The 21939-nt window shown below is 50.0% G+C and overlaps 1 protein-coding gene across 12 annotated transcripts in view; it reads right to left on the reverse strand.

Moving 5' to 3' along the window:
• The window catches only part of TRAF5 (TNF receptor associated factor 5), a 45840-nt gene extending 29216 nt beyond the window's left edge, over positions 1-16624 (reverse strand). For 8 of the 12 annotated variants that reach the window (XM_060396218.1, XM_060396216.1, XM_027975972.2 and 5 more), the window contains exon 1: positions 16563-16624. The gene's annotated coding sequence lies outside the window, so the exon portion shown is untranslated. Of the gene's footprint in view, positions 1-15892; positions 16045-16562 lie in introns of all 12 variants that reach the window. The other 4 variants (XM_060396217.1, XM_042229236.1, XM_060396213.1 and 1 more) reach the window with 1 other exon arrangement.
• Between the last annotated feature and the right edge of the window lie 5315 nt (positions 16625-21939).

Here is a 21939-nt window from a genome sequence, read left to right on the forward strand (position 1 = left end):
GGCTAACTCTAATCCTAAGAGTTAGGATTAGATGTGTTGATCCACATAAATTACCAGCACACAGTGTCTGGCACAAAAATTAACACTTCATATCCATGTCTATCTATTCTTTACTCCTGGCCAGCATTTATTCAGTGCCTGCTGCATGCAGAGGTCTGAATCTCATTCTATTGTGGGAAAGGGTGCAGTGGGACAGGACCCCAAGTTCCTATTTCCAAGGGGTTTTCAATTCAGTGGGGAGCATGCCTAGGTGCAAAGCACAGCAACAGTTTCCAGAGTGGCTCGGTCCCTGGATGCTCTGCTAAGAATGTGCCCTGGGACATGATCAAAATGTTGGCCCTGGTGGTCCAGTGGCTAAGACTCCATGCTCCCAATGCAGAAGGCCTGGGTTTGATCCCTGGTCAGGGAACTAGATCCCACATGCTGCAACTAAGACCCAGCACAACCAAATAAATAAAATATTAAAAAAAATACTGGCTTGGACACCATACCCCAGAGAAACAGACCTCTGTTTCGGGGGCCCATTTGTTACAATAGTTTGTGCTGTGTTTAATCGCTCAGTCGTGTCCAACTCCTTGCAATCCCACAGACTGTAGCCCACCAGGCTCCTCTGTCCACGGGGATTCTCCAGGCAAGAATAGGGTTGCCATGCCCTCCTCCAAGGAATCTTCCCAACCCAGGGATCAAGCCCAGGTCTCCCACATTGCAGGCGGATTTTTTACTGTCTGAGCCACCAGGGAAGCCCAAGATACTGAAGTGGGTAGCCATCCCTTCTCCAAGGGGATCTTCCCGACCCAGGGACTGAACCATCATCTCTTACGTCTCCTGCATTGGCAGGCAGGTTCTTTACCACTAGCGCCACCTAAGGAAGCCCACAATAGTTGAGAGTGCCCTAATTAACATGTTTCAGAATCAGGATCCCTCCGTAGTACCCAGAAGTCTGCCTTTTTAACAAGTTCCCCAGCTGGATTCTAGCCTGGTACAGTGTGACATGTGCCAGCTTCCAGATCACCTTCTCCTCGCTGGCCATTCCTCACTGCCCCATCTCTCTGGCACCTGGGCTGGTGCTGTCCCTCTTCCCGCTTCCACCTACACTGGTGCTCTTGTGAGCTCATCGGGGCTCAGATGTCATCTAAGGCTGAAAATTTCCTGGTTCCTATCTGCAGGCTGGGTCCCCGTCCTGAATATGAGTCATCCCGAATGCCTAGTCCAGACCTCCACATTTATTCATTAAATATCTCAAACATGAGTCATCCCGTCTTCCTCCATCCAGCTGGCTCCTCCCACCACCTTCCCCCAGCTCAGTAAACGGGCAGCACCAATCCACCTGAAGCTTGGACCAAGAGCTGTGAAGTCATCCTTGGCTCCTCCCTCTCTCCATCCCACAACACCAAATCCTATTGGCTGTTCCTCCAAACATTATCTACCCATGTCTCATACTGTCAGCATAACCATCCCAGTCTAAGTCACCATCATCCCCACTAGGTACAGCCCTTGTCCCCTGGCTGGTCTCTTCCTCTGCCTCTGTCCCTTCACAGTGTGTTCATAACCCAGCAGTCAAATAGAGTCAGATATATGTCCCTCCTCTGCCCCAAGGACCCCATCACACTCAGGGCATGAGCCGGTGTCCTCAGAGTCCTGTGACCTGGTCTCCATTCTCCATCTCTATTTCCCAGGACACACCAGTCGCACGAGCCTGGCTCTCTCTTGACTGGCAGACGCGCCTCCTGCGTGCTGTCCCCCTGCTGGAATGCTCGCACCCCCGACCCCTGAATAGCTCATTCCTCACTTCCCTGCTCATACGTGAGCTCACAGGCAAGGACTTCGCAACCCATCTGGAATCATAACATCCCAGCAGCCCCCTAGCCTGCTGCATTCCTCCTCAAAGCAATTATTACCATGCAGCATGCCAGGTGCTTGCTTCTTTACTACCTTCCTGCCAGAATATAAGCTCCGTGAGGGCGGGAATGTTTCTTCTACCTCCGGGAATGTTTCTTCTGCTTCTGGAGGAAAGCAATACTTAGAACAGGGCACATGCTGGGCGATCAGTAAGAACTCACGAAAGACTGAACAACAGCCTCAGGAGTTTCTGGAGGAGGCAGGACAGGCTCTCTCCCACTGAGCGTGCTTCCCAGGGCCTGACAGTCTGTTCTGAGTCCTGGTGGTCTACTGGTCACAGCTGGAGAAGGCAAAGCTGGCCGATGATGGGCACTTGGTGGGTGGAGGGGTAGTGGGCATGAGGAGGTGGTTGGAAGATTGGAGCCTCAATGATGCTCCTCGGTCCCACCAGCATGAAGCAGCCCCTGGGTGGGCAGACAGGTATGTGGGAAGGCGGGAAAATGCTAAGAAGGACTTTCCCCCCCCCCCCCAAATAGTTATGGGATCCTCACTGAGGCACCTCACAAGGTTCTAGAGATTCAAAATCACGTTGGCTTGAGTATTTCACCAGAGACTTCTTTCAGGAGAACAGGTCACAGGGCTCTGGGCCAGCTTGCCTTTCAGCTCACTCTCTCGTTTCCAACATCTGTTTCAAGCCTCTCTCCTCTCCACAGACCTTGATCACATCTCCCTCCATCTCACCAGGAAACTTCCCTTCCTACTGCACAGAAAACAAACGTCTTCCGACCAGAGCCACCTCCACTTCCTGCCACTGAGCAGAGCTCTGTCCTGCATGCTCTGTCCCCCTGTGTGGGTTGGGGTGGGGGGTCTGCTCCGCGGCCCACACCCCCTCGCAGAGGCAGCCTCTGCACCAGGCTCTCGTCATGCCCCAGACTTCAGCCTCCTCCCTTCAGCCTCTCCCATTCAGCTGCCTCCTTCCTTGGCACTCACAGAAGCACAGGTCTCTTCTCAGAGGCAAGCCACCTTCCAAATTCCCACTCTCACATTTGCCTAAGAAGCTCGAGCTTGCTTTCCTCTCCCAGCCAAACCTCCTGACACCGCCTCCCACCCCGCCTCATGCAGTGGAGTGACCATCCCCACCGGCCTCTGGTCAAGCCGATCCATCCAGTCTTCAGCCCACTTGGGCCTGGCTAACACCCCTACCAAGCGCCCCATGCTGCTCTCACCCAGGGCCCAGGGACTTCCGGGTCACTTAAGCCAGTAGTCAATTTCCCAACTTTATCTCAGCTGGCTTCCCAGCTACATCAGATATTAGTGACCCCAACCCCCACCCTCACCCCAAAGGCACACTTTAAAACACTCTTTCCCTTTAGCTTCCCCGAAACCACAGTGTCCTGCCATCAAAGACCACAAACAAACTAGCCGCTCCCCAGTGTCCCCACTGCGTCTGGGCCCACATGGGCTACTGCTCACCTGGTGTCTCCTTTTCAGGGTTTCACAGGACCCCAGCACCAACACACCCAAAACGGAACTGATATCTCCTCTCTGCAGGGCTCCCTCTCCAGGAAGGGCCACTTTTTATCCTGCTGTTGTGCCCAGACAACTGGAATCATCCCTGGCAGAGCCTTCCCTCCTCCTCTCAAACCCAGTTCACACCACCCTCCCTTCTGCACCGGTCTCCTGCTATGGGCCTCCCCTCGTAAAGCGGGTCTCCCTACCCTACTCACCGCTCCGCCCCCAGGAATCCCCCACACAGCAGCCTGACTGGCCTCTGAAAAAGTCACAGTGTTCTTACTCCCACAGACTTTCCACCGCCTCGCATCACTCTCACGGTTCCAAACCCGTCACTGAGCTAACCATGGCCCCGCCCACTTCTCCAGGGCACCTCACTCCCCACCCCTTATTCTCCAGCCTCTCTGGCTTTTTTTTTTTTTTTTTTTTTGCCATTCCTCACAGGAGTGGAGACCCTTCTTTCCCCCAGCCCTCATCCTAAGACTGGTCTCCCTTTGCTCACGCTCTTGTCTCTGCTCTGGAAACATCCCCTCCCCGACCCCCACCTCTCACTGAACTCAAGTCATCCGAGCCCAGCTTAAGCCTCGCTATGCAGTGAAGCCTCACAGGCCCCCTCAGCCAGCTTGGCCCCCTTCTTCCTCAGCACAAGCCCATCATCACACTGGACTTCTCCTTCATCGCACTTCTGAGTACACTCATTTTTAAGGCAATTATCTGTTCAATATCAGTCTGCATCCACACATGGAAAGCAGGGCTGGGACTGTGTCTCAAGCAAGCACTCGAATATCTGAGTAAACGAACAGCTGCCCCTTTGGGTGCCTGCAGTGTGCTAGATACTGTGGCTAGCTGCTTCCTTTGGGTTGTTGCATGTACTCTGCACAGCAGCCCCATGAACGATAGGCACTAGTTTCATGACTCACGCTCACCTTTTGCAGATCAGGTCCTGAAGCTCAGGGAGCTCAAAGAGCATGATCAGGGTGACACAGCTGCCAACTTCCGGGCCGGGACTCAACCTTGGGCTTGTCTCCTATCAAAGCCACTGCACCACGATTCCCTCCATGCCCTGCAAGCTCACTCACAGCCCTGGACATAGCAGGTGCTCAACCAAGCGGGGTGGATACCTACTAAGTCATCTCACTTGATCCTCACAGTCACCCTGGAAATCTACAAAGAAGAACTACGACTCTCCTTTTCCAAATAAGAAAATGAAGTTTGGGGGATCCAAAGGATCACCCAGAAGTAGATGGCCATGTTGGGCTTGAACCCAGGTCTTCTGGCCCCTCACATGGGGGGATTCTCTCTGTAGCATAATTATAGTTAGGCACTGAGGTGGGATTAGTTAGGGACTGATGCTGAAGCTGAAACTCCGGTACTTTGGCCACCTAATGCAAAGAACTGACTCCTTGGAAGAGACCCTGCTGCTGGGAAATATTGAAGGCAGGAGGAGAAGCAGACGACAGAGGATGAGATGGTCAGATGGCATCACCTACTCAGTGCACATGAATTGAGTAAGCTTCGGGAGTTGGTGATGGACAGGGAAGCCTGGCGTGCTACAGTCCATGGGATCGCAACAAGCTGGACAAGACTGAGTGAACTGACTGAGGTGGGATTATGCAGGGAAGCTGGGCAGGAAGGGGTTAAGATAGCAGGGCTGCAACTGCCACCCCTAGAGAGCCCTTGCATGATGTCTGGGAAGGTGGATTTGGGGTGGGCTCTCCCCACCCTGAGTTGCTCGTGGTACCTAAACTGTGCAAACAATATGGTTTGGGTTGAACATCTGCTGTTTTTGTTGCTGTTTTTTTTTTTTTTTTTTTTTTCTGGAAGTCTGGGATTTTTGGTGTATGCTATGCAGAAGGTGCCTATATGACCAGTCTCCAGAAAAAACCCTCAATGCTGAGTATCCAACGAGCTTTCCCGATAGATGACATTTCACAGGCGTTACCACAATTCACAGTGCAGGATGGATTAAGCACGTCCTGTGTGACTTCACTGGGGGAGGACACTTGGAAGCACGCACCTGGTCTCCTCCAGACTTTGTCCCAAGTGCCTTTTCCCTCCGCTGATTTTGTCTTGCATCCTTTCACTGTGAAAAACCCTAGCTGTATGACTATTCCCTGAATCCTGTGAGTCCTCCTAGCAAATTATTGAACCTGGGCATGGACTTGGGGGCCAGCCTTTCTAATGAGAAACAAATTTTGAGTTTTCTTTGAAAAGAGTGAAAGAGGCATGAAATAGTAGATTAAAACAAGGAGGCATTCCAGGCAGGAGAAATGATATGAAGAAAGTTAGGAACAGATAGGTCAGGTATAGAAGGCTATCACCTCCAAACAGGCGCTTGCCAAGGGCATTTGCCATCTCCCTCTGCGGAGACGGAACCCTGTGCTGCTGCAGCTGCTGACCTTCACCACCCCCTGAAGGCAGTTCAGGCTGGAGAGTGAAGCACTCTGTGCTCCAGGGAAACTGGTGGGACAGACCTTTTGTTGCTGTTCAGTCTCTAAGTCCCATCTAACTCTTTGTGACCCCGTGGACTGTTGCACGCCAGGCTTCCCTGTCCTTCACTATCTCCCAGAGTTGGCTCAAATTTGTATCTTTTGAGTCGGTGATGCTATCTAACCATCTCATCTTCTGCCGCCCCCTTCTCTTGCACTCAATCTTTCCCAGCATCAGGGTCTTTTCCAATGAGTCAGTTCTTCACATCAGGTGGCCAAAGTATTGGAGTTTCAGCTTCAACATCCGTCCTTCTAATGAATATTCAGGGTTGATTTCCTTTAGGATTGACTGGTTTGATCTCCTTGTTGTCCAAGGGACTCTCAAGAGTCTTCTCCAGTACCACAATTTGAAAGCATCAGTTCTTTGGCACTTAGCCTTCTTTACGGTCCAGCTCTCACGTCTGTACATGACAACTGGAAAAACCACACCTTTGACTAGGTGGACCTTCGTTGGCAAACTGATGACTTTGTTTTTTAATACATTGTCTAAGTTTGTCATAGCTTTCCTTCCAAGGAGCAACTCTTTTAATTTTGTGGCTGCAGCCGCTGTCCACAGTGATTTTGGAGCCCAAGAAAATAAAGTCTGTCCCTGTTGCACTGTTTTCCCTTTTATTTGCCATGAAGTGATGGGACCAGATGTCATGATCTTAGTTTTTTTTTTTAATATTGAGTTTTAAGCCAGTTTTTTCACCCTCCTCTCTCACCTTCATCAAGAGGAACTAAAGTTCCTCTTCTCTTTCTGCCATTAGAGTGATATCATCTGCATATCTGAGGTTATTGATATTTCTCCTGGCAATCTTCATTCCAGCTTGTGATTCATCCAGCCCGGCATTTCGCACGATGTATTCTGCATATATGTTAAATAAGCAGGGTGACAATATACAGCCTTGACGTACTCCTTTCCCAATTTGGAACCAGTCCGTTTGTCCCATGTCCATATCTAACTGTTGCTTCTTGACCTACATTCAAGAGGCAGGTAAGGTGGTTTGGTATTCCCATCACTTTAAAGAATTAAGTGAATTTTCCACAGTTTGTTGTGATCCACACAGTCAAAGGCTTTAGCGTAGTCAATGAGGCAGAAGTACATGTTTTTCTGGGAATCCCTTGCTATCTACAATCCAACAAATGTTGGCAATTTGATCTCTGGTGCCTCCCAGCTTGTACATCTAGAAGTTCTCTGTTTACATACTGTTGAAACCTAGCTTGAAGGATTTTGAGCATAACCTTCAGTTCAGTTCAGTCACTCAGTCGTGTCCGACTCTTTGCGACCCCATGAATTGCAGCACGCCAGGCCTCTCTGTCCATCACCAACTCCCGGAGTTCACTCAAACTGACATCCATAGAGTTGGTGATGCCATACAGCCACCTCATCCTCTCTTGTCCTCTTCTTCTCCTGCCCCTAATCCCTCCCAGCATCAGAGTCTTTTCCAGTGAGTCAACTCTTTGCAGTCCAAAGTACTGGAGTTTCAGCTTTAGCATCATTCCTTCCAAAGAACACCCAGGACCAGTCTCCTTTAGAATGGACTGATTGGATCTCCCTGCAGTCCGAGGGACTCTCAAGAGTCTTCTCCAACACCACAGTTCAAAAGCATCAATTCTTCAGTGCTCAGCTTTCTTCACAGTCCAACTCTCACATCCATACGAAACCACTGGAAAAACCATAGCCTTGACTAGATGGACCTTTGTTGGCAAAGTAATGTCTCTGCTTTTGAATTTGCTATCTAGGTTGGTCATAACTTTCCTTCCAAGAAGCGTCTTTTAATTTCATGGCTGCAATCACCATCTGCAGTGATTTTGGAGCCCTCCCAAATAAAATCTGACACTTTCCCCATGGTTTCCCCATCTATTTCCCATGAAGTGATGAGCATAACCTTCAGTTCCAGTTCAGTCGCTCAGTCGTGCCGACTCTTTCAGTTCAGTTCAGTTCAGTTCAGTTCAGTCGCTCAGTCGTGTCCGACTCTTTGCAACCCCATGAATCGCAGCATGCCAGGCCTCCCTGTCTATCACCAACTCCCGGAGTTCACTCAGACTCAAGTCCATTGAGTCAGTGATGCCATCCAGCCATCTCATCCTCTGTTGTCCCCTTCTCCTCCTGCCCCCAATCCTTCCCAGCATCAGAGTCTTTTCCAATGAGTCAACTCTTTGCATGAGGTGGCCAAAGTATTGGAGCTTCAGCTTTAGCATCATTCCTTCCAAAGAAATCCCTGGGCTGATCTCCTTCAAAATGGACTGGTTGGATCTCCTTGCAGTCCAAGGGACTCTCAAGAGTCTTCTCCAACACTACAGTTCAAAAGCATCAATTCTTCGGTGCTCAGCCTTCTTCACAGTCCAACTCTCACATCCATACATGACCACAGGAAAACCATAGCCTTGACTAGACGGATCTTAGTTGGCAAAGTAATGTCTCTGCTTTTGAATATACTATCTAGGTTGGTCATAACTTTTCTTCCAAGGAGTAAGCATCTTTTAATTTCATGGCTGCAATGACCATCTGCAGTGATTTTGGAGCCCAAAAAAATTAAGTCTGACACTGTTTCCACTGTTTCCCCATCTATTTCCCATGAAGTGATGGGACCAGATGCCACGATCTTCGTTTTCTGAATGCTGAGCTTTAGGCCAACTTTTTCACTCTCCACTTTCACTTGCATCAAGAGACTTTTTAGTTCCTCTTCACTTTCTGCCATAAGGGTGGTGTCATCTGCATATCTCAGGTTATTGATATTTCTCCTGGCAATCTTGATTCCAGCTTGTGCTTCTTCCAACCCAGCGTTTCTCATGATGTACTCTGCTTAGAAGTTAAATAAGCAGGGTGACAATATACAGCCTTGATGTACTCCTTTTCCTATTTGGAACCAGTCTGTTTTTCCATTTCCAGTTCTAACTGCTGCTTCCTGACCTGCATATAGATTTCTCAAGAGGCAGGTCAGGTGGTCTGGTATTCCCATCTCTTTCAGAATTTTCCACAGTTTATTGTGATCCACACAGTCAAAGGCTGCAAAATGAGAGCAACTGTATGATAGTTTGAACGTTCTTTGGCATTGCCCTTCTTTGGAATTGGAATGAAAACCGACCTTTTCCAGTATTATGGCCACTGCTGACTATTCCAAATTGGCTGGCATATTGAGTGCAGTATTTCAACATATTCATCTTTTAGGATTTTAAATAGCTCAGCTGGAATTCCATCACCTCCACTAGCTTTGTTTGTAGTAATGCTTCCGAAAGCCCACTTGACTTCACACTCCAGGACATCTGGCTCTAAGTGAGTGATCACACCATTGTGGTTATCCTGGTCATTAAGACCTTTTCATATAGTTTTTCTGTGTATTCTTGCCACCTCTTCTTAATCTTTTCTGCTTATGCTAGGTTCTTATCATCTCTGTCCTTTACTGTGCCCATCCTTACATGAAATGTTCCCTTGATATCTCCAATTTTCTTGAAGACATCTCGAGTCTTTCCCATTCTATTGTTTTCCTCTGTTTCTTTGTATTGCTCATTTGCGAAGCTTTCTTATCTCTTCTTCCTATTGTCTGGAACTCTGCATTCAGTTGGGTATATCTTTCCCTTTCTCCCTTGCTTTTTGCTTCCCTTTTTTTTCTCAGCTATTTGTAAAGCCTCCTCAGACAACCACTTTGCCTTCTTGCATTTCTTTTTCTTTGGGATGGTTTTGGGAACAGGTCTTTAGATAGTTAGATATTTTCAGGAACTAATTTCATAATCCCAAATCCTTGCCTCTCTTCATATCTAGAAAAGCACTAAATCCCTTCATGATGACAACTCCTTGTGACTAGCAGGAAGCCTCTTGTAAAGTAAACATTTGCTTGCCTTGAACTTCCCCTTCACCAAAATCTTATGTATTGACCTTCCCCCACTACCTCTTTGCATCAGTTTCTCAGAACTATCTGCGGTGCTGTCTCCCAGGCTGCAGTCCTCAATTTGCCCCAAATAAAAGGGAAGTCACAGCTCTCAGGTTGTGCATCTTTTTTTTTTAGTTGACAAGGCCCTGCAGCTGTTCAACCCAGCGTAACCCAGCAATATAGTCACAAGGTGGAAGAGATAGGGGCTATAGAAGTCACACTTGTTAGACAGATCCAGTGTCAGTGAACCACTGAACTCATGCATATGGAATTTTTGTCAGCATCGAGGAAAGATTGAAAGAGTGTACCATGTGCCCATCCAAAGCAAATACATGGCACTGGACATTTTGGAGGAAGGTCTGTGGGAACGCTATGGAGAGGTTGCAGCAAATCCCCAATTATTGGGTGTTTTTCTATAACAACTACCTCAATATCAATCCATTCTAGAATAATCTACTTTCCCTCCATTAAGAACAACTATTCACCTGGCTCCCCAGGTGGCTTGTGGTAAAGAATCTGCCACCAATGCAGCAGATGCAGGAAATGGAGACAAGGGTTTGATCCCTGGGTTGGGAAGATCCCCAGGAGGAGGAAATGGTAACTGACTCCCGTATTCTTGCCTGAGAAATCCCATGGAGAGAGGAGCCTGGGGGGCTACAGTCCACGGGGTCGCAAAGAGTCAGACCCACTGAGCACACATTCCTTCCTATGTCCTGCAGAAACGCCTTTGCCCACAGCCCAGTATTCCTCAGCCTCCTCCCAGCCCTCCGTCCTCCCATTCTTCAGGAGGGGCTTCCTGGAATGATCCCACCAGTTGCTTAAGTCATTTCTTTTATTCTGCATCTACTTAGCATTCAAGCCTTCACTTTTTTGCCTTTAACCCAGGGAAGCATGGGACGTTATCTTAGGTTGTATCAGGGATATCTGCCCAGTCTCTTTCTCAGAGTCCCCACATCCTGAAGGCAAAAGACAGACTTTCATGACTAGCTCAGCTTAACTCCATGCCCACCCCCACCTCCATCCTCCAGCATCAAGGGCTCCTCTAATGGAGGCTCAGGGCACAGATGGGGCTGTCCCGAGCCACCCCCTTAGGAAGGGAGCACAGAGAGGGGTCTGGCTGGCAGTTTGGCCCCAAGTCGACTCACTCCTCAATCTGCTCTGACCTCACAGTTGATTCCACTGAAGTGACGGCTCTGTTCCTGGTGAGCAAGCCAGTGCCTGTATTTGGCTTCCCAAATCCATTTTATTTCTTCTGCTGGGTCCCCATGCTGCCTCGCTGCCCAGCACTATTATGCCTCCAAAGTTGCACTGCTCTGCCCACGAGTCTTTCTCAAGGACTGGAAATCTCCCTTTGATATCCACCCCTGGAGCTGGGCCTCCTTTTATCTGGGATTGTTAGACCCACTCTCTGCCCTCTACCTGCTGTGGGCTCAGCACAACCATGCCCTGCCCCGTGGAGGTTCGCCTACTCTGGCCCTTGAGGTTGGCCTGGTCTAGAGACTGCAGAATGGAAGCAGTAGGCTAGTTTAAATGATGGTCTACCCTGGCACGTGGCAGCTCTTGTGCTCTCTGTTTTTAATTTAAATTTGAATGCTTTCAGGCTAGACAAACATTTTCCACCTCCCCAGAGACCCCACAAATCCCTATGCAGCCGAAAACATAAAAGAAGAAACCCAGCTTTGTTGAATACTTGCCAGACACTAGGCTCTGTGTATATAATTGGCTCACTTAATCCTTCCAGCAACCCCAAGTGGGGGACATTACTATCTCTGTTTACCCGTGGGAATACAGAAACTCATGGAAGTTGGGCAACTTGCCCCAACCATACGACAACTGGCAAGTCATAAATAACAGATCTGAAGTCCACACTATTTCTACCACGCGGTGAGTGGAAAGAGTAGGTCTTGATTAGACTCTGCAGTAAGGAGGCCCCCCTGCAGCGGTGTGGAGAGAAGACAGACGGACAGCTCAGGGATCACAGGAAGGAGGGGGCTGGACCGGGGAACTCAGGCAGCAGCCCCAGGGAAAGACAGCAGGTCAGGACGGGCTGGAGACGGGGACGAGATGATGAGGGCCCAGCAGGGATGTCTGTCAGGTCAGGGAGAACACGGGGGAAGGGGGGCCTTGGGTGAGTGTCTAAGGGGCTCCGATGAAAGTGAAAGTCGCTCAGTTGTGTCCGACTCTTTGCAACCCCACGGACTACACAGTCTGTGGAATTCTCCAGGCCAGATACTGGAGTGGGGAGCCTTTCCCTTCTCCCGGGGATCTTCCCAATCCAGGGATCGAACCCAGGTCTCCCACATTGTGGGCAGATTCTTTACCAGCTGAGCCACAAGGGAAGCCCAAGGGGCTCCTGAAACATCACAAATTGAACTGGCCAAGAAGTTGAGAGGCAGAGACTTGATCAGCCTTTCCCTGGGAGCGCTGGTTAACCTTGGCTGCACTGCAGGGCTCCAGGGGAGCCAGAAGACACAGCCGTGGCCCCGCTCAGGGCGGGAAGAGGACAAGGAGCTCCAGGTTAAGGAAGGAAACATCAGTGGGGACAGTGCAGCCCCCTTCCAGGAGCCGAGCAGCAGCTGCAGAGCAGGCTGGCGACTGAGGATTAGCAGCCCTGGAAGCCTGCAAAGGGCAACACAGGCAGCGGGGCAGGTGCACGGAGCTGATGAGGAAGAGAACGCCAAGGGCAAGGGCGAGTGCCAGCTGCTCTTTCCAGAAGCTGGTCGGTGAAAGGACGAGGAAGCGTGGGGTCCTGTTTAACAGAGACGGAGCATGTGGCAGAGGGGAAGGAGTCAGTGGCCAGGGAATTATGAAGGGAGTGGGTCTGTCTCTGTCTCCAAGAGAGGCAAGGGCAGGATCGGGGGTGTAGATGGAGAAGGTGCCCTCCCGCTGGTCAAGAGAGCTCCTTTTCCTCGAGAGAGAAAAAAGCTGTAGAGGAAACCTCGGGGATGCTCTGGCTTGGAGAAGAGAGGTGATGATGGAGCGCGGGTCAAGAAAAAAGGCGTGAGGCTCTCCTGGAAGGAAGTGAGCTGGGTACTCCTTCCCGCAAACGCGAACCTTGGGGCGGGGAGCTCCCTGGGCTCCCTCAGTCACCTCCGGGGCCACAGGACTTGCGCCAACACTTGGCTGCACACTGGTCTCTCTACAGCCCCATCCCCACCTGTATGTACCACTGCCTGCCTCCAGGTGCCAATGGGCAGAAACGACTTATCACTGTCACCGCAAAGGGACTTTGAATTTTTCTATGAGAACCGCTGAGTGTTTTCACTTTTATTTTCCCCCTGGCCCTCCAGCCCACTTCCTCACAAGACAAGGCCTGCTGGGGACCCGAGGGGAACGGTTGCTGTCTGGCCCTCCAAACGCAGTTTCACTCTGAGCAAAGCAGCAAACGCTGTAGCCTGGCTCTGGCCTCAGCAGCCCTGGGGGTGACTTCTGCCCTGCAGCTTGTTCCCCGACACACACACACACACCCCACCTACAACACTACTGGGGTGACAGCTCCTGCCCCAGAGGAACGTTGGGAAAAGCCACCATCTGAACAGGTATTGCTGTTCAGAGGAGGCCTCAGCTGCTGCCCTCCTGCCCTGGTCTCCTGACTCTTATTAAAGAACCCGGATGGGTGACAGAGGTGTCAGGCAAACTTTGATGAATGCTCTTTGGGTCCCCCCACCCTCCTGCCCAGAATCCTGGTTTCCTCTAGCCACAAAACTATCAGAGCTCATGAACTAGAGTCAGAAGACATGGGCTGGGGTCCCGGCCACTCCCCACGTGCTGTGAGATGTTTGAAGTCACGTCTGAGGCCCAGCTTGCAGCCTGGTAATGTACAAGGACAGCAGCTGCCTCTCCCTGCTCTTGGCGAGGCGATGAGTGGTTCAGCAGGTGAGACAGCTATTTGTCAACTGGACGGCGCTATGCTGACTTCGGGGTGCAGATGAGTCCTGCTGGCAGCGCAGTGTCTCCAGAGCCCCACCCAGGATGCATTTCTCAGCCATTGGACCCCGGCAGCTCGAAGCCCAAGGGAGACACACTTCCACTGAATTCAATGCCAGCATCTGTTTAGTCCTCCTCTGTGCTAGATGCCAGGCTACAAACAAGACCAGATACCCTGAGTCTCACCCTGAGTTTGCTAGCGGAGGTGGAACTAACAGAGGTGGTATCTGTTCATGCCATGGGCAGAGTCTCCAGGAAAACTTGCTCTGTGTTACCGGAAACAGATCATCCAGGCATGATCAGAGTCTGAGTCCACTTGTTAGTTGCTCAGTCACGTCTGACTCCTTGCCTGCCAGGCTCCTCTGTCCCTGGGATTCTCCAGGCAAGAATACTGGAGTGGGTTGCCATTCCCTTCTCCAGAATATCTTCTGAAACCAGAGATCGAACCTGGGCCTCCCACACTGCAGGCAGATTCTTCCCACCAGGGAAGCCGTGGTGGCCCAGCAGTAAAGAATCCACCTACCGTGCAGGAGACTTGGGTAGATGTGGGTTCAGTCCCTGGGTTGGGAAGATCCTCTGGAGGAGGAAATGGCAACCCACTCCAGTATTCTTGCCTGGAGACTCCCAGGGACAGAGGAGCCTGGTGGGCTACAGTCCTCAGGCTACAGTCGCAAAGAGTCAGAGGCAACCAAGCGCGGCAGCATGCAGGCACCTCCCCTTGTTTAGCCCTCACTGAGCTGGAGGTGGGTGGATGTAGCTCTGAGAAACCAAGGTGAGGGGCCTGGGGCAGAGGAACCACAGTCCTTGGAGACCCAGGCCTCACCCAGCAGTGGTGCCCAAAGGGTTATTTCACTCAGTGCTTCACCCTCCCCATCTGGGCCATGTGAACAATAATCCTGCTGTGGCCTGACTCTCAAGGGTATCATGGAGGACAAAATGAGAACAAAATGCCCAGAGCAATGGGGAAAGGCTTTGAAAGGGGAAGGGCTTTATGAGCAAGGCTTTCATATTTCTCCTTCAGGGTCCTCTTCAATAAAGCTGAGATAATCACGGAAGGTCTGCTTCTCAGGCTGGCCTGATGGGACTGACTCACAGACATCCAGCCCCCTCTCTCTGCAATCATTCCAGTGGTGACAGCAAGTACTTCCAGCGAATGGGACCCCATCGCCTTTCCATAGTTTTTCCACTACTCTGCCACCCAGGCCGGGTGGATGATGCTTGCGGATCAGTGGAAACCCTGCTTGTCCTCAGACCTCAGCCCAGAGGACCGGAGAAAGTCTCCCCCTCCACCACCATCCCTCTGGCAGGGCTTCCGCAGTTTGGCTCAGACAGAAGGCTTTCTTCTCCCAGTGTCCAGAACCCAGGGAGAGAGAGATTCCAGCATCTGAGGGTCAGCCCATTCCACCGAGTCCAAAACAAGAACCAAAACAGCAACAACAACAACCTTGATAAATAAAGGTTGGACATTTTCTGCCTCCAATGCACCTTCATCTCTTCTGCAGCAACGTCTGTCTCCCTTGTTCAAATTGAAGTTGGAGGTGAGAGTGTTCAGATGATAAGGTTTTCATCCAAACCATCAATCGCGCTAACAGCCCTGTCTGCAGCTGTCTGTGGGGAAGGCGGGGAAGGCAAGGCAGGCAGCTGCATGCTCCATTTGAGAGGTTCTAGCCCAGGCTTTCCCTGCCTAAAATTATCTCACCCCCGCTCCCCAGAACTGTTCTATACCCAGAAGCACTTCAACCAATTTCTTTTCATTTTATGTCTCCTTTCAAAATGCAAGTATCTCTGAAAGAAGGAATGTATTCCATTGGCCCTTCCCCACTTCTCACCCAGCACTGGTGCCCAATAAATATTTACTGAATTCAGTTGGTTACTAGAGGCCTGTCCGGAAGGGACACGGGTCAGAGCCCGGGGCTGTGGAGGGTGGGGTGCGCAGGGGACAGTCCCGGCTGGGAGCCACGCCTCGTTTCACCAACCCCACCGCGAGCGCTTAGCAGTCCTGGGTACCGTCACTGCGAGGTAACTGACTTCTGATGAAAGTAAATCTGAAATAGCCAAATATGGAAACTCTGCAGGAGGGGGCAGAAACAGCCCAGAGAGTCAGAGGAGACACCCTGGGGGGTTAGTAGCAAGAGCAGCGGCCCCAGAATTCACTGAGAATTCTCAGAAGTGCCAAAACCCTGCAGAGCAGTAACAAGGGCGAGGCCATCTGCTGTGGAGAACCCAGTTTCCACGAATTCTCTGGGTGTTCCCTGGGCAACTCGTTCCTACCTGAGTCTTGGTTTCCTGCAAGACCCCTTCGAGCTCTCCTTGGCTGGGGGTGAGGGTGGTTCTAAATGAGCACGCCCAATCGAACGGCTCCCCTGAGGTTCCACGCATGCCAGTATTTAAGCTTCATTCTAAAATATTCTGGCTGGAAGGTCCTGCAAAAGTGGAAAGAGCGGATGCCTCACGGCGCCATGCGGGAAGACAAGGGTTTGCAGGCACGCGTGCCAGGCACGCCTAAAGTCCTTCCCCGGCCCGTTGCACCCCGACCTGCCTCTGGTCCGCGGAGTGGACACCCTCGCCCTGGAGGCGCTCCCCAGCTCGGGACCCCCAGTCTCCATCCTCGGAATACCCCTTCTCTGCTCAGAAAACTCGTTCCGGGCCGCGGAACCCAACCGCCCCCCACCCAATACACACCGCACCCACTCGCCCGCATCAGGGGCCACCTGCCCCGCCGGCTTCTCCCGACCCGGGGTCCGGGCCCCTGGGCCTCCTCGCGTGCACCCGCCGCGGCCGTCGGGGACTCGCCGGGCGCGAGCGGGGGCCGGGCTGCGGGGAGGCAGCTGCCGGACTCCTGCCGCCGATGTGTTTTCGGTTTCAAAGTCATCGCGACGCGCTGAGAAGCGGTGCTCGGTGTGCTCCCTCAGGCCCAACGCGGCGACCCACCGGGACTCACCTGGGCTCGGCGCGCGGGCGCTCGGAGGGCGCCTGGCTGCTCCAAGGCAGCGGCTGCGAAGCAGGGGCTCGGCTCCCAGCTGCGGGGCCCCGCCCGCCGAGGAAGGGGGGCGGGCCCGGGCCCCGGAGAGGCGGGGCCTGGGGGGCCCAGGAGCGAGCGCGGGCGGGGGCGCCGGGCCCCCAGGGAGGGCGGACCGCAGGCAGGTGCTGGGCGGGGTGCTGAGAGACTGGGAGAAAACCGGCCAGTTGGAAACCTAGCCGACCCTCCCTCGAATCTTGAGTGTCTACAAGGAAGTCATCTCTGATTTCCCTGGCTGCATTTGAACTGTACTCGTCTTAACCCTTCAATCAGGGACAACTAAGCTCAACCAGTCCTTTCGTATTTTGACGCAATGGCAATCCACTCCGGTACTCTTGCCTGGAAAATTCCAGGCTACAGCCCATGGGGTCGCAAAGAGTCGGACACGACTGACTTCTCTTTCCTTTCCCTTCGTGAAAGTGTGTTAGTCGCTCAGTCTTGTCCCACTCTTTGGGACCCCACAGACTTTAGCCTGCCAGGCTCCTCTGTCCGTGGGATTTTCCAGGCAAGAATACTGGAGTGGGTTGCCATTCCCTTCTCCAAGGGAATCTTCCCAGCCTAGGGATCAAACCCGGGTCTCCTGCATTGCAGGCTGATTCTTTAACATCTCAGCCACCAGAGGTCTGGTTCAAATCTAGCCCTCCTGACCTTCCTTTACAACAGGACCAATTTGCCAGCCCCCTCCTTGCTGGCCCAGCAATCCCTTAGAGTTGTAGGGCTTGCCATTGTACCTAGGACTCTCCAGACGTCTCCTGTGATCTTAGAAACTTTGTGAAGTAGGCCTGGGCATGCTCATGTTACACATGACCCATCCGATGCCAGAGAGGCGACATGAGGTGATATGCCCGCGGTGTAGCACCCAGCAAGCGCCAGAGCTTCCTCCTCAGTCCCGTCTCCCTACTCCCCAGTGTCAGACTCTTACACCACTTCTCTCCCCGAGTATATGTTCTAACTGATATTTGTGTTCCACATAAATCTCCTCTGTGAAGGTTGATGGAGCATGAAGATCATGGATTTTAGAATATAATGGGCCCTAATTCCGATTCTAGTTCCTTCACTTTCAGTTAGGCAACCTTGGGAAATTTACTCAACTGCCTGAGCTTCAATTATTCACCAAAGAGGGTTAATAATAACAGGCACTATTCAGATATGCACAGGAGCCAGGCAGAAAACACACAGGAGAGAGGTGAAAGTTGTAGTCAGGGGGAAGGGGAGGGGACACCATCGCTGCACTGAAGACCATGTGTGGAGTCTAGAGGAGCAGCCAGGCTCCCTGCCAGCCTGTCCTTATCTGATTGCTTCTTTTTCAACAAGAGCCAGAAATCCAGATTCAAACCTTTTGGTTGGCAAGTCAGATTAACGATTTCATGGATAGATAGGGCCTGTGGTCATCTTCACTTATGCCTGCCTTCACGCACCTCCTTTCTCATGGTACACCCTTCACCCCCACACTCCCCAGGATGCTTACAAATCAATATGCTTTTGTAAGCTTATATCTCCTTTCACTGGCTAAAAACACAGTGTCTTGAATGCATATATGCAGGTATGCTTAGGGCCCTGGTACTGTTACTAAATATGATTCAATTGTCTCCCTCCATCCCTCTTGCCCATCAATGGAATAAAGCAGCCTATTTGTCTCAAGAATGATATCCAAGCTTTAAATATGATGAGATCAGACTCTGGGATAGAAAGTGAATCTTTTAGTGGTGGGAAGGGGAGTCCACATAACTCCAGGGCTGGGAGTCTCAGTGGGAAGATAGAGGAATTTCAGATAGATGGTAGTCAAAACTCAAGGACATGTTCCCACTTCCCCTTGTTGATCACATAGCCCTGGGCAAGGTGTCTGGGAGAAGTGAGAAAACCAATCCTGGGACCTAGCTGATGAAGGAGACATTATCTCTCTCCTCAAGGACCTTGAAGATGGATGGGAAGAAAAGGACATAAATACACACTAAATAGTAGAAACACACTCAAACATTAGAAGATGATAGCTCATATTAAGTTTTATTATAGACCAGGTACTGTGCTCAGTATTTTATCTTTATTTACCCATTTAATCATCAGCCCTATTTTACAGTTTGAAAAGCTCATCTCTTGAACACTTTGCCCCAAATTGTAAAATTCTTAGTTTTGGGGGAGGTGGGGTTTGAATATGGGGAGTCTGGTTCTTGTGGGCTTTTGGCACAGATGGTAAAGAATCCGTCTGCAAGGCAGGAGACCTGGGTTCAATCCCTGGGTTGGGAAGATCTCCTGGCAAAGAGAACGGCTACCCACTCCAGTATTCTGGCCTGGAGAATTCCATGGGCAGAGAAGCTGGATAGGGTTGCAGTCGGACATGAGTGAGTGACTTTCACTTCACTTCAGTCAGTACAACACATTGCCCCTCAAAAAACTGGTTGATGTGACATCAGACAAAACAGCTGAGGAGATTAATTTTAGCTGGTTTAGTGTTCTCAAAATATTTGCAGTATTCTAAACAGAATCCAGTTTTCAAGCTAAATTCATCTACAAAAATAAGGGCAGGATTGGACTATACACTAAATTTTTGCACAGAAGGGATAAACTTTTAGTCTGGGTAGGTTCTAAGCACCCTAAAATTACTTCCCGACTTCAGACCTGGCCTTCAGCTGTTTAATTTGCCAGGTAAATTGGTAAGGATATGGAATTGCAGCCTTGGCTGTCAGCGGAATGAGGATGGAGTGGAGAGGGCGCCACCTGCTGGAATGATGGATGGATGCATTATTTTCCTCGGGCTGCCCCTTTCTGCAGAGGGATCAATATTGTGGGTTAGTTAGAGTAGGGTAAAATGTCATACCTTCTATCATGGAGAGATCGCTAAGATAAGATAAGGAGGAAAAATCCTGTCCTTGGGCCATAGATTGCACGTCTGACATCGTTTGCAAGTTACAATGGAAAGTTCTTGCCCGCAACGGAACCACATGTGGAAAGCGAGATAGACAGCAGCAAAACACCTCCCAGGCAAAAAGCAAAACCGCAGGGTCCTGGGCACATAGAATGCTTCCCTGCCCTTGAAACAAGTCCTGCCTTGAGACAATAAGTGAATGCATGCCTGTGGTATTTAATTTCTTGATCCAGTGATATGTGGTCCCTTTGCTTTCATCAAATAGCTTTTACCCACTGACTCTGCTTGTCAGTGTGCTGACCACCACAGGGAGAGAGGCAGGGAGTGCTGGGGGCGGGGGCTTCAACCAGGACTGGAGAATTCCATGGACAGAGAAGCGGGATAGGGTTGCAGTCGGACATGACTGAGTGACTTTCACTTCACCTCAGTGTCTGACTCTGCAACGCCATGGACTGCAGCTCACCAGGCTTCTCTGTCCATGGGATTTCCCAGGCAACAATTTTTAATTGTTTTAAAAAACTCCTTTCCCAGATGTACATCTGTTGTCTGGATGTATCACAGTTTGTTTATTCATTCACTTACTGAAAGAACATCTTGGTTGCTCCCTGATAGCTCAGTTGGTAAAGAATCTGCCTGCAATGCAGAAGACCCCAATTCAGTTTCTGGGTCGGGAAGATCTGCTGGAGAAGTCAGCAGAAGACAGGCTACCCACGCCAGTATTCTTGGGCTTTTCTTGTGGCTCAGCTGGTAAAGAATCCGCCCACCATGCAGGAGACCTGGGTTCGATCCCTGGGTTGGGAAGATCCCCCCAGAAATGATTTGATTTCCCAGTCCTGATGGTTGCTCCCAGGTTTGGGCAATTATGAATAAAAGCCGCTATAAAAATTCACATGCGGCTTTTGGCATGAATGCACATCTAAATACACGCCTCCAGCAGCTGCTCTTTTGGCTTAGTAGCTCAAGAAAGGCCTGCACTTCTTTTGCTCTACTTGCGTCACTGAGTTCTGCTCTAGGTTCACCACCAGCTTAAGGAAAACAGACTTAAACTGTACCTGTATGTTCTGTCTTTGTTCCGGGGGTCTCCACTCAGACCACACACTGACCCACTCCCCTCTCTGTTCTGTAGGAGAAATGAGATTTTTATTATTTTAAAATTAGGCCTGCTGTCTTCATCGTTGTTCTTGTTCACTGGTTAGCTGCTCGGTCGTGTCTGACTCTTTGCAGCGCCATGGACTGCAGCTCGCCAGGCTTCTCTGTCCATGGGATTTCCCAGGCAAGAATACTGGAGTGGGTTGCCATTCCCTTCTCCAGTCTTCATCGTATGCTTGGCTAAATGTGGATTCTGTCCATTTTGACACTTTCTTTAATAAGATTCACACATACAAATTCCCATCAGCGCTTAGAAAGACATTTTAATGTATTAACTCTGCCTAATCCCTGTAAGACATTAAACTATAGGTTTTAAGGTTATTATTTAACACTTAGGAAGTATGAAGTAAGATCAGGGGTTTGACTGGCATGATTTGGTTTTGTTAGACTTTGTAATAAGTTAGTAACAAGGAAGATTTTTTAAAAAAATATTTCTTCTTTCTGAGAATTGCGGCTACTCTATGTGAAGAGATTTTAAACACTTGTGTAAACCTTGTTGACCATATCCTCTGTTTTATAGAAAACAGGACAGAAGAATCAATAAGGAAAGGCAGAAGCTGAGGAAGGGGTTATCCTGGGAAAATCTGACAAAGTCAAATATTTTTAGCTTCAGCCACACCTCAGTATTATGTGACCTGCCCCCGTGAACTGAGAAATCCTTCTGTGGGCCAGATGGGGCCTCTCACTATGGAAGCACTGGGATCCCTGCACATACTTTTGTTTTGTACTGTTCTCATTTTTAAACAACTTTACTATTATATTTTCAATACCATTCACCCAGTCAATGAATTTCATTAGATGTATACAGTTATACAATCATAACCATCATGAAATTTTAGAACAAATTCATCACCCCTTGTATCCTCTTGGGGGGTCAGTCCCTGCTCCCAGCCCTGGACTAAGGCAAGAGCAATCTGCTTCCTGTTTCTATAGGTTTGTATTTTCTGGAAATTTTCTGCAAATAAATAGATTGCACTTTGTGTCAACTGGCATAATGTTTCTGAGGTTCATCCATTTTGTTGCATACATCAGTAGTTTTTTCATTTTAATTGCTGCATAGTATGCCATTGTAGAGATACACTACATTTTGTTTATCCATTCATCAACTGATTGATATTTGGATTATTTTCAACTTTATGCTATTATAAATAATGATAAAGAAAAAAAGAATGCCACCATGAATATTTGAATACTAGTTTTTGTGTGGACATAAATTTTCTTTCTCTTTAGGTAGACCTAGGAATAAAATTACTGGGTTGCATTGTACTTGTACATTTAATCTGTGGG

The sequence above is a fragment of the Ovis aries genome, chromosome 12, assembly GCF_016772045.2.
Source record: "Ovis aries strain OAR_USU_Benz2616 breed Rambouillet chromosome 12, ARS-UI_Ramb_v3.0, whole genome shotgun sequence".
In the NCBI taxonomy this organism is placed as follows: domain Eukaryota; kingdom Metazoa; phylum Chordata; class Mammalia; order Artiodactyla; family Bovidae; genus Ovis; species Ovis aries.